The sequence below is a fragment of the Sciurus carolinensis genome, unplaced genomic scaffold, assembly GCF_902686445.1.
Source record: "Sciurus carolinensis unplaced genomic scaffold, mSciCar1.2, whole genome shotgun sequence".
In the NCBI taxonomy this organism is placed as follows: Eukaryota; Metazoa; Chordata; class Mammalia; order Rodentia; family Sciuridae; genus Sciurus; species Sciurus carolinensis.
Window position 1 is genome coordinate 1383199 of NW_025920155.1, and position 11847 is coordinate 1395045.

General features: G+C 42.3%; 1 pseudogene; it reads left to right on the top strand.

Moving 5' to 3' along the window:
- Positions 1-7456: 7456 nt before the first annotated feature.
- Positions 7457-8284, top strand: LOC124974593 (chromatin target of PRMT1 protein-like; annotated as a pseudogene).
- The last annotated feature ends 3563 nt before the right edge of the window (positions 8285-11847 follow it).

The following is an 11847-nucleotide window of genomic DNA, read 5'->3' on the forward strand; positions in this document are numbered from 1 at the left end:
CCACACAGTCCTCTGTGTGGGGACTGTCTTGTATATTGTACAGTGTTTAGCAACACTTCTGGTCTCTACCTGCTAGATGCCAAAAGCAACCTCTAACTGCGACAGCCCATGTGGTCTCAATTATAGTTGCCAATTGGATCTTGTGGTGAGGACTTACTCCAGGTTCAGAAATTCTGAGCTAGGTCATTGGAATGTAGGAACAAATTGACTGGAGTCTTACATATTCTTTCTTTTTTATTTTCCACTGTGTTTTGTCTGGTGGCCACAGGGAAGCTAGTGAATCTCCCCTTAACCCTTAGGAGGGCCTGAAAAGAATGCAGAACTCTTTCTTCAACATGTTATTAATTGAAATAGCCTTTATAAAATTTTCCTTATAGAAGAAGAATGTGCCCCTTGTTACAGATTTTTTAAAATATTGAAATGTGCAAAGTAGAAAACGGAAGCCACTCTTCATACCTCACTAGTTTCTCTCCCTAGGTAAGCATCTCCAGGACCTCAGCCCATGCTTCTGACTCCTTGTACATATGAAACTGCAAATGATTATTAAAATTTAGAATGGGTTTTGGATTTTCCTGAAATGAGCCAAGGAAATTGTGTGGTCCCTGTACTGTACCTTCTGCCTGGAATATTCTTCCTATAACTCTCTCTGCTGGCTCACTCACTTACAGTGCTCTATTCCAGCAAATTACCCCTTTATCAAAGCCTATGCATATCAACTGCTTAGCTCTGTGCCATCTTAGCTTTCTCTGCCTTCCTTCAACCTGAACCACCTGAAAGCTTGGTATGCATCTATTTATCCATTTTGCCATCTATCTTTAGTACCTTCCATTCACAGAAAAGTGTCCTCTGTTGTTGTTTCCCCTTCTGTGTACTTAGGATCTGGAACCCAGGCCTTCAACACACTTTGCTTTAATAAAAAATAAATGTCACATAGTTGGTGAGATGTGAGCCTCGACTGTCTCATTCTGTGTCCATGGAAGACATGCCTACTCATAACACTCTCCCAGGTAGATCACACATGACCTTAGGACCCCAGGATGCTGCCAAGGTTTGCAGCTGCTGCTCAGTGTAAACAAGGCACTGTCATCCTTTCTTCCAGGCCTCCATTTTAGGTACAAATTGTCATTATGCTAATAAGGTAAATAAGGCAAGTCCCATGAACCTCTTTTTTTTCTGAATGATCAAGTAGGAAACTACCAAGGGAACCAGGGAAACAGTTTTTATAAATAAGCTCTTTGCTGGTGTTTGAGTGCTCACTCTGCAGCCTCTGGACCATTGACCTTCAGGAAACTACCTTTCTGTGCTTTTGTTTCCTCACTGGCAAAATGATGATAATCATAATGCCAGTTCCAGGGGGACAGGATGATTAGTGATTGTTTAGGACAGGGTCTTAGGTAGTGTCACATGTGTTAATACTAATATATTATTCTTACAATAATTGTAAGTTGAATACTGTGTGTAAGTTTTTTTTCTAAATTTAATGCCAACAAATTGCTTCATAACTCTTCTCTCCACAAATTGCACCAGCAATTTCATGGTATAAGTCCTAAGAAAAGAAATTTCTTTCTTTCTTTCTTTCTTTTTTTTTTTTTTTTTTTTGGAGGGTAAAAGAGTACATTTTATATCATGACTCAACACAGGATTACACACAAACTCAAATAGAAGGTTGAAATTTGGGCATATCTTACTACTTGCAATGTTCTCTGGTATTTCTTATTGTATTCTCTATTTTGTTCTGTTTTTTTGTTTTAATGTATGGTGCCAATCCAGTCAACTTATTTCATGCTCCTCATACTTTGTGACCAGCAGTTTGAAACCTGAAAGTCTGAAAAACGGACTTTTGAAAGTCTTTTGAAAGTCTGAAAAACGGACTCAGCTCTGGGGAAGGTAAACTTTGCACGGTATTGCTAAAAGCAGACACCACTGAGTGTTTGGTATAGGTATTGGCCTTTTAAAGCCTTCACATGTGCTCCTTTTTATAAACAATGGTGATTACCATGTCCTGTCTCACAGCTGAACTAAGCCAATGATCAAAATAAAATGCATGAGATTTTCAGTAAAGTCACTCTGTGAAGAAATTTCTGAAATGATCTGCATTGTAACCCAACATTGAAAAGGCCTTAAGATAAAGTTCCAGCCCAAAGACTTTGAGGTCTGCTGCATCAGACATCCTAGACTCCCTTGGGGACTGTTTCCACCTGGGAACTCGACAGTGGTTTTTATCAAGTTAGTGGATGAGAGTCACATACCTGGAGGTTGTGACTGGAAAGACTGGAAAGTCAAAAGTCAAAAGACTGATAAAGGGTTTTCCTTCTGGCTGGAGTGACTGATCAAAGTCACCAAAGGAAATTGAACTGTTGCTATGAAAGAGTAGCAGAGAGAAAAACACCTGGACCCAGTTAATTGGTGCCTCTGATAAGTTCCTTGCTCAGATAATTAACTTTAATTGAAAATCAAAGCAACAACATTGAAGAGGGTTTGGTGAGATTTCAGTTGGAGGATGTACATGTGAGGTAGGAGGAATCCATTCAAGGGATCAATTGTATAACTTAATAATATGTAAACAAATAAAAAAGGAAGACTTACTATGTTTAGCACAGAGAGGAAGTACCAAAGACAGAGCAGACTTGGGAGAGTGCCAGCTCTGTGATAGAGACTCAGACTCATTGCAGAGGAGTGGCTCTGGCCCTCCAGGTGAAGTTCACCGAGGCATATGCTGGGCCTCGCAAGCAAAACACCACCCACCTGAGGGATGTGCCACACCATCTCCACCCAGCCTGGCAAAGAATCTCTTCACACTGAAGGGAATGAAGGGAATGAAGAAGGGATATGTTGGGACCAGGAGGAGAAGCTCTTATCTCTTGCAATGTACTTGCGGTGGGCAGGGAGCTATGTTGATAGGACTCAGGCCAGTTGTTGTGAAGTACATCCAAATGGTGGGTTTGGAACTGAGTGGAGAAGTCAGCTGGCCTTTTCTTGCTCACAAACACACCACTACACACATTGAACATCTGTATGGTTTCAAATCAACTCTGTCTACTGCCTGATCTAACGGGACATAGCATAGGGAAGATAACTTGCTATCACCTGCCTCCTGAAATACTGAGATAGAAATAGAAGCCCACCTCTGCAGATTCCTCTCTTCAGAACCCATCTGAATACATTCAAGTCTAAGATGAAAAAACAGTTCACAGAAAACATAGTGCACATGTTAAGAATACCAAAAATGCATTCAGCCAGCCTCGAGGGTCCCCAAGATCACACCATGGCTGACAATTTTCTAGAAGGTATCATGGAACTCAGAGTATAGCTGCATTCCTGACTAAGATTTATTATTGTGGTGTGATAAGTATACACAGATGGACCACAAGGAAAGGCCTTGAGCTCTGTTGAAATCCACGTGAAGGACACCTGTGCTCCCTCCTTCCCCTGAGGTCACAGAGTGCACCCTCCCCCAGCAGAGATAGAGTGGCATGCAGGATGTGCTTCAGCCCACAGAAGCCAGCCCACCAGAGACTCAGCCCCCAACCACACAGAGGAGTGAATACTGGAGCTCAGCCTCTCTCTGAAAGATACGAGTGCACCATGGTGTGGAGTGTCCTGTGGGCAGAGTGCACGATGTGGTTGCCATGAAACTTGTGAGTGAATGTACCCTGAGTGCCATGTGTTATGTAAGAGGAGCCTGTGGGTGAGGTGTTCTCTGTGGGTGGGGTGTACCCTGAGAATAGTGTACATGTAGGCAGGGTATTCCCTGTAGGTGGGGCATACTACACAGGTGGCATGTTTCCTGTGGGAGGAGTTGACCCCATGGGTGGGGTGTTCCCTGTAGGTGGGATGTTCCCTGTGGGCAGGATGCACCGTGTAGGTGGGGTGTACCCTGAGAGTAGTGTCTAATGTGGGTGGGGCATTCCCAGGAGGTGGGGTGTTCCCTGAAGTGGGGGTGCACCCTGTAGGTGGGCTGTTCCTGGGAGGAGTTAACCCCATGGGTGATATGTTCCCTGTAGGTGGGGTGCTCCCTGTAGGTAGGGCATTACCTGTAAGTGGGGTGTATCCTGTGGGTGTGGTGTACCCTGTGGGTGGGCTCAAAGGGAGTGCAGGGCTCCCTGTGAGCTGGGTGTCCCCAGTGGGTTCAGGGTTCCCTGTGGGGAGAAGTGTCCTCTCTGGGTGGGAGTTTGGAAGGAGGCAGTGATGCAGGGGGAGAAAAATATTTCAGAAGGGTGGGAATCACTGGTATTTGTGCTGGGGGGAGGTGGGTATTGCTAAATTGAGGAATTAACCTTTACTGTGTGGGGAGTGGGAGCCCCGGGTTCCAAGCAGTAGGCTGATGGGATGAAATCTGGGCTTAAGAGGGATCTGAGTGTGGTAAGTCTTGAGAGGAGTGAGGGAAGCTGATGAACAAATGAAGGGAGATCCCCAGGGGTGGGTGGGCCCAGAGAAGGTCTGGTAGAAGAGGGACTGCACCTGACTCTACAGCTGGGGAGGAGCTGCTGGCAGTTACTGTTAATGTATGCTGTAAATTATCAGAAACCACCTCAACCACCCTGAAGCAAGATGTTGCTCAATCATGGCAAACCTATAGACTGAAACATGTTGGGGCATTGACAATGTGCATATGAAAACCTTGGAATGGTATAGAAAAAGTTTGTCTTGAATCTGGCATGAAAGGAGCAGGGTTCCAAAAAGCTTGTCAATATAAACACAATGCAATAAAGATGCCTCTAGGAAGTAAAGGCAAGGTGTGAATGCATCTACAGACAATAGATTTGGTTAAGTACTTTTCCAACATTCTGCTTTTATGTTACCTTTAATTTTTTTATGTTAAGAATTGTTTTATAATAATAAGGAAGTTTTATCTTTTTGCAAAGGACCTCTTCAATTTCACTGCCAATCCACTGTAAATTTGGAAAAATGAAACTTCCATGGAGAAGGAACTCTCCTGCATTATCAGAAACAAGGAGGAATCTTTACTAAAATGACTTCATCTGAGCTTTTGCTGCCAACTCCCAGGCCAAGATCAGGCAGCCAGTTGGGATCTGGAAGTAAGTACCATGAAATGTTTCATGGGAAAATCAGTGACACAATGTGTGTATGAACTTCCAGACCCTGAAACTAAGGAGTCCATTGTTACACCTCTTTTACACCTAAGAAACTATTTCAGGGGAAAGTACATCAGAAGAATACCCAGGGAAAGCATTTGCAATGGAAAATGGTAGAAACATTGTCAATGGAATGAAGACATTTGGGGAGAGTTAACTCTGCTCTACTCCCCACTTCCCACTTTCCCCCTGGATCCTTTGTTCTAATGAGCAAAATGATGACAACAAAGCTAATGGGCCTGAGGCCTTAACATCAGGAAACTGAACAAAGAACACTTTTCACCATATATTCTCCTGTATGACTCAGTTCCTACTTGTCCTGGAGTCATCAAGGGCTCTTCAGTTTTCACTTGTGAGGAATACAACTTGAAACCCACACCACACATCTACCCCTTCCAGGTGACTGAAAGGGGGTACATGCATGGCTCCAGAGCATAAAACCCAGGGTCATTTGGACCTGTGATCCATGGCACTCTGCAGAAGCCCACTTCCTGAGTAATAAGTAGAATATAATTTGTTGTCAAGTGTAGTTCTGCTCATAGGCCAGTCTCAGTTAAAATGGAGGGTGCTTTCCTGGATGAATTTGGTTTTGGTTTCTGCTGTGGGACAGTGAGGCCAGCTGCCATTTACACGGGCTCTCACTAGGTTGGCTCATGATGTTACTTTCTGAACTGATGGGATCTCTGGATGGCCTGGTGTATGTGAGTGTGTAGCTGTATGTGCATGGGGGTTTGTACAGGCAAAATGTTGGCTCTTAAAGAGTAACTGCTGTGACTGGATGAGACAGTAGAGACAAGTCTAAAACCACAGTTTGCCCAATCCAAGTCTTCTGCTCTTCACTCCAATTCTGATAGTCTTCTTAACCTCCCTCAATTTGATTTTCCCCATCAAAATTCCATTTCACATTTACAGGTAAAATGAAAGCAATATTCTAGATACCATAATTTTGGAAGATTTTGATGACATGGACCCAGAAACATAATTCATGGGTTCAGACCCTATTCTCTCAAAACAAAGACTATGATCTGGGAGTCATTCTGCCCAATGCTGTCTGAAGATACACTACATTTGACATGCAGAAGGTATAAAAATATTTTAATTAGTATTCAATTAGTAAAAATAAAAACAAATGCTTTTACATAAAAGCTCACTGTTGTGTTCTTGTGAAGCACTAAATGACATAAGGTACTGGGGCATGCATCCCAACTTGGCAAGAGGGTCTGAACGCTTTTAACCCATAGCCCCCGAAGCCCTCTCCAAATGCTTCAGCCTCCTTGGTCTGGGTACTGAGAAGGTAGACCTGGCTACCGAAGTTCACATTCTCCATCTTCAGGGCAGGGGCATGAAGCTGCCCAAGACCAGAGGTTCTCATTCCCTGGGCCCTGCTCAGAGTATAAGGAATGCTAAAGACTGTTGTGTACACATCATGGAGCAAGGAACACTATCATAGGTCACCATCCACCTGAATCCTCTGCAAACCATTTAACTGCAATCCATATTTCCCCATAATGATATTCACAACTGTGTGCCAATATCATTTCATAGAGACTCCAAAATCCCAGGAAATGATCTCTGTTGTGATTTCTTTAAACATTAGGAATCATGGTGGTATTTTCCCATGACATAAGAAAGTAACTGATACATTTTTCCTCTAGTTTTTCTTTTAAACTTTGTCTATAGAAGAACTCAGTGTTGCAATTTATCTTATTTTTCTAACATTAACATAGCAATACTTTATTGTTCTTGCTAGATACTTGAGCTGCTTGAACAGGTGTCAGAAGATATTTTTTCAAGTACAGGAAAAATGAGGTAAAATTTCAGTCTGAGTCTGAAAAATAAACAGGGGTGATGCCTTTGAAGAGAGGAAAACAAATTCATTCTGGTCATAAGAAGTCATTTTTTACTTCTATTTGAAAATGACCTCTCAGATGCCTCTTCCCAGGGTTTCTGCTGGAGATAGTGTGGGCTGAAGTGCAGATGCTAAATTCTTCCCAGAATATCAAACACACCTGTGCCCACCAGGTAGTAAGCAGGTGTGCTGGCAGAATGGGGAGGATTCTCTAAAAAAGAATAAAGATGGGGACACCGAGCAGGAGTTGGTGGTGGCAGGTGTGGTGGCACAGAGGAAAGGCAGAAAAGGGCAGGCCGGACGACCAGGCGGATTGGCTGGTTAGGTAGTCAACCTAAACGAACAAGCCTCACAATCTACATCTCACTCTTTTAACCAACTGCCCATCTGCTGAACCTGAGCCCCTCTGTCAACTCAGGTTCGCCCAGTCCCCAGCCCACCTGCTGCAGCCATGATGGCAGCTCCAGGAGGAGCACTGTCATCCATTTCTTTTGATTCTTGGGATTTGAAGATGGCTGCACAATCAGCGCTGAAAGTTGTGCTAAAAAGCACCACCAAGATGTCTCTAAATGAGCAGTGAGGCAACCAACAGAAACTTCAGCTCCTTCCTAAGAACATATTACTTAAATGACCCTCGGGTTCAATGCACAAAAACCGGTTCTTTACTAATATGCTGAAGAACAAACAGTCGATGCCAGTGAATATTTGAGCTCTGAGGCAGCAACAACAGCAGCTAGCCAGTGCCAGAAACAGAAGACTGGCCCAGCAGGTGGAGAATAGACCCTCTGTCCAGGCAGCATTAAAACTTAGCAGAAGAGCTTACAGCAGCACCTGGGTAAGAGTAACCTCCAGGCACAGTTAGGCCGACACATAGGGGCCTTGGCTAGGGGAGCATTGGAGGACAAGGTCTGCTGGTAATCCAGAGAGGCTTATCCAGAGGAGGACTCCATGGGGGATGAGCCACCAGAACCCTACTTAGGGGTGGGATGTGGCTCCGAGGTCAAAACCTGCTCTGAGGTGGACAAGAGGTAGCTCCCCAAATGGGCTTAAGAAGAGGTGGTGTTCAAGGTCATGGAGGTCGTAGAGGTCCTGGGAGAGGGGGCCTAGGGCATGGAGCTATGGGTTGTGGTGGAATCGGTGGTAGAGGTTGGGGCATGATAGGTCAGGGAAGAGGAGAATTTGGAGACCTAGGCTGAGGCCAAGGCCATGGACCAGCCCTGTATTGAACAAGGAGCAGCTGAACAACCAGTTGGATGCATACATGTCGAAAACTAAAAGACACCTGGATGCCAAGTAGGATGCCTGCATGGCATAGACAGATCCAGAAACCAATGATTGAAGCCTGCTTGCCTATCCTTCTGTGAGAAACTCTTGTTAAGTCACCACATCTCTAAATAACCTTGAGATAACAGATGAGAAGAAACCTGATTGTTGCTAGAACCTATCACAATAGGTATGGACTTACCTGCCACCAGTTTGTGCATTTAGTGTGTTCCTTTTACTTTTTGATAGTGTGTTGTATGAAACCCTTTTTTTTTTCCTTTGATTTAATTGGTTTTTATTTATTTATTTTTTTCCCTCTCTCTTCACCCGGACTTATCTTTGAACATGAATGTGTTGATCTTGAGTGTACAATGCTTTGCCTACCTCTGCCTCCCTTTTATCGTACACTGACATTCTCTGTGCCCCCACAAAAAACTCCCAGAAAGATCCAGTTTTTCTCCTTGATGCCTTAGTTTCTGAGATAGAATTCTGTTGTACACCCTGTTTAAATAGCCTCTTAGAAGTGTTATGAAAATATGGAGTTGAAAAATATGTTTTGCTGCATTGTTAGTGTGGTAAGTTGGAAACATTGATGTTGCCACAGAGAAACATAACAGGATACACATAGTATCTGATTTGATTGAAATTGCTACCAGATGCTTTGATACCACATAGTTGGTAACCAGCATGCTAGATTGGATACATGCACTTTCTACCATCAAATGAGATTCTTCAGCTTGCCTCTTGGCTTTGTATCATATTCAAAGGGATTGAACTGCCTTATACCTGCAGTGGAGAGGAAGAAGTTATTTGGTTTGACTAGCACAACAGAGGGAAAGGAATGGGGGAGTAGGGGAGACCACTACTGGGAAGGATCAGGAACTACCCATATCAAAATGCAGTTATCATGTTTGTCCCAGATCAATCTTGGGCTTTTCCATTTGTTGGATTTATTTGATCCTCTTTTTCTCTTGAAGGTTTAAGTTCAACCATACTCTGTCAACTGTTCCAGTTTCAGTGCAATCTTGTATTTTTGGTTCATTATAAATAATTGTTCTCTCAAATCCAAAAAGGAAAAAAAAAAAAGAAAAAGAATAAAGATGTGCATGTGGAATTAAAGATTCCCACAATGCCCCCATTCAACTTGCCCTGGGCACACTCATTCTGCTTCATCGTGCAAATTTCCTCTGCACCTGACCTGAGAGGTCTCCTGACTCTCAGGAACTGCTAAAACAGAGAGGCCAGGCAGCGAACCATGACTTTGAACAAACCCATGGAGCAAAGTCTCCTTAAAATCATCCACGAGGAGTCTGGGATGTATATGTGGACTTTTTCCTTATTAATGTCACTGTTGTTACTGTCTAACTTCATTCATTTATTGGAATCTGCTCCTCTCACAGTTGTGACTCAAATGCAGTATTTATCCTTAGCTGCTGTGCAGTACCTGTTCCTCTTTTGATGTGCTGTCAACATCTATTTAGGACATCACCATGCCCAGGTACCCTGTCATCTGCACTTTACCAAGCTTGATTCTCAGCACCAACCTAAATATGCAAAGCATTTCTCTGGGCAGATGATGGTACAATAGGGAACAGATGAGCTGTGCTAATTAAGAGAATGAAAACTTGAGCCATAATAAGCTACTGTATTATAATGAGCATAAATTACATTGTCACCACTATTTACAATTTTGCATGGCACAGAGCCTTGCAAATATGTCTATTCAATTACAGCATTCAGAGGATTTTTAAATAAAGATTTCTCAATGTGACCAAACATTCCATTTGGAAGCCTTTGGGGTACAATAGAATTCAAAACCAGCCATTAAAGAATACAACACTGTAGAACCAGAAGAAAACTCTGGGCCAAGGGCCTAAAGTTTAGCAACTTTTTGAAAAAAAAAAAGAGAAACATTTGAGGACTTAGGAATAAATCACAATGAGTATGACCTCTCTTTATGGTTGTAGAAAAATTGAATTGCATTGCAAATATTATTGTGGTTTAGTCAACTTGTTTTTTAATGTTACTGGGGATGAAAACCTGGACTTCACACATGCCAGGTGAGGCTCTACCATTGAGCCACATCCCTAGTCTGGATCAATTTAGTTCTAATAAGAAAAGGAAATAAAATGTATACCAAAATTTATTAAAAAATCCAAAAAGTTTGCTAGTGTTGAAAATCCCTTCTAAACTTTAAAAACATAAAATCCATAAATATTTACTGATTTATATTAAAGATAAAAGGACTCTTTTAAAACATGGTGTTATATATATTCTTAAATGTAATAGAAAATGTGTTCTAAACCATCAAATGTACAGTCAATGTTCAAATTCCCTTTCCTGTTGAGCCTTCTTTTTTAAACTCTAATCTGTCTTTTGTAGATGACTTTTTTTCTTCTGTGGATAAGCATGGGTGCTTACCAATCCACTTTTTTTCTACCAAACTAAGCAAATCCTGTGATTACATTCACCTTCACTGAAGTTTCTGCAGTTGCTCATTCCATCATAACCAAGCTTAGTTTTCTGTAGGAGTCAAACTAAATAACCTAATTACAGAGAGGCAAAACCAGACTTATCTTGGTTTAAAAACTGAATTGTGTTACCAGCCTAGAGGAAAGTTGCTTTATTGGACAGAGAGAAATGAATTTAGCTTTTAGAAGAATGAAGGTGAACATTAAAGCTTCTAGCTTCAGGAGCATAGAAGAGAACCACAACTACTGGGGCTGGAAAATGGACATTAGCTTCTTCTTATCCCACAGCATGCCCCACAGTATGTCCAACACAGGGTAGACCTTCTGTTCTGGCTAGCTCCTAGCCCACCGACCATTAGGACAAGCAAACTAATACCAATTTAGGATGCTTTCAATTGCATGTAGAAAAGAAAAAAAAAAAAGATTTACATTCCAATAAAGAAAAAGAATATCAAAGCTGTATTTGAACAATACCTGGCAGAATAACAGGTACAGGGATGTGTCAACCATTTTTATGATGTAAATTGGGGCAAACCTTCTCCATACTCTTTGGTATTTTTTATTAGGAAGCAAAGCATCCCCAGGAGAAACCACATGCAGCATAGATGAAGCCATGGGACTTGCTTCCATGGGATTGTGTGGATGTTCAGGGATGCTATGCCTCCAGTCACACATCAGAGCTCACCATCAGCATAGCTTAGGTGAGCCTGGCCAAGGTAAAGTTTCAGGAGGAAGGTAGGCTGTCATGTTATTCTCAGCAACTGTGTTTGTGGGCAGAGGTGTTGCTATCTGGCAACAGACAATGGACCACCCAGCAATAGTGCCAATAGAGAACCTTGAAGGGAGCTCTCAGCAGCTGGAAATGGGTTGTCTTGAGATCTTGTTCACACACACCAGTTTTGGGTATGGTGAAATTGATGTTGCTTCTTTTTGTAAGTTACACAAATGCATAGCTGCTCTCCACAGGAGAGGTGGTCTAGCATTGGGTAATCATCTTGACTGGAAATGGAAAGTACTAGGCTTTGGTATTTTCTAAATGTTCCCCAAATTCCCACTTGAGTGTGTCTTTTATTTTCAAAGAAAATTTTCTAGAAAATATCTTGCCACGTTTGCTTCTTGTGTCCAGTTTTTAGCAATATATGTCAAAGTAATTTCATTTAAGAATAAT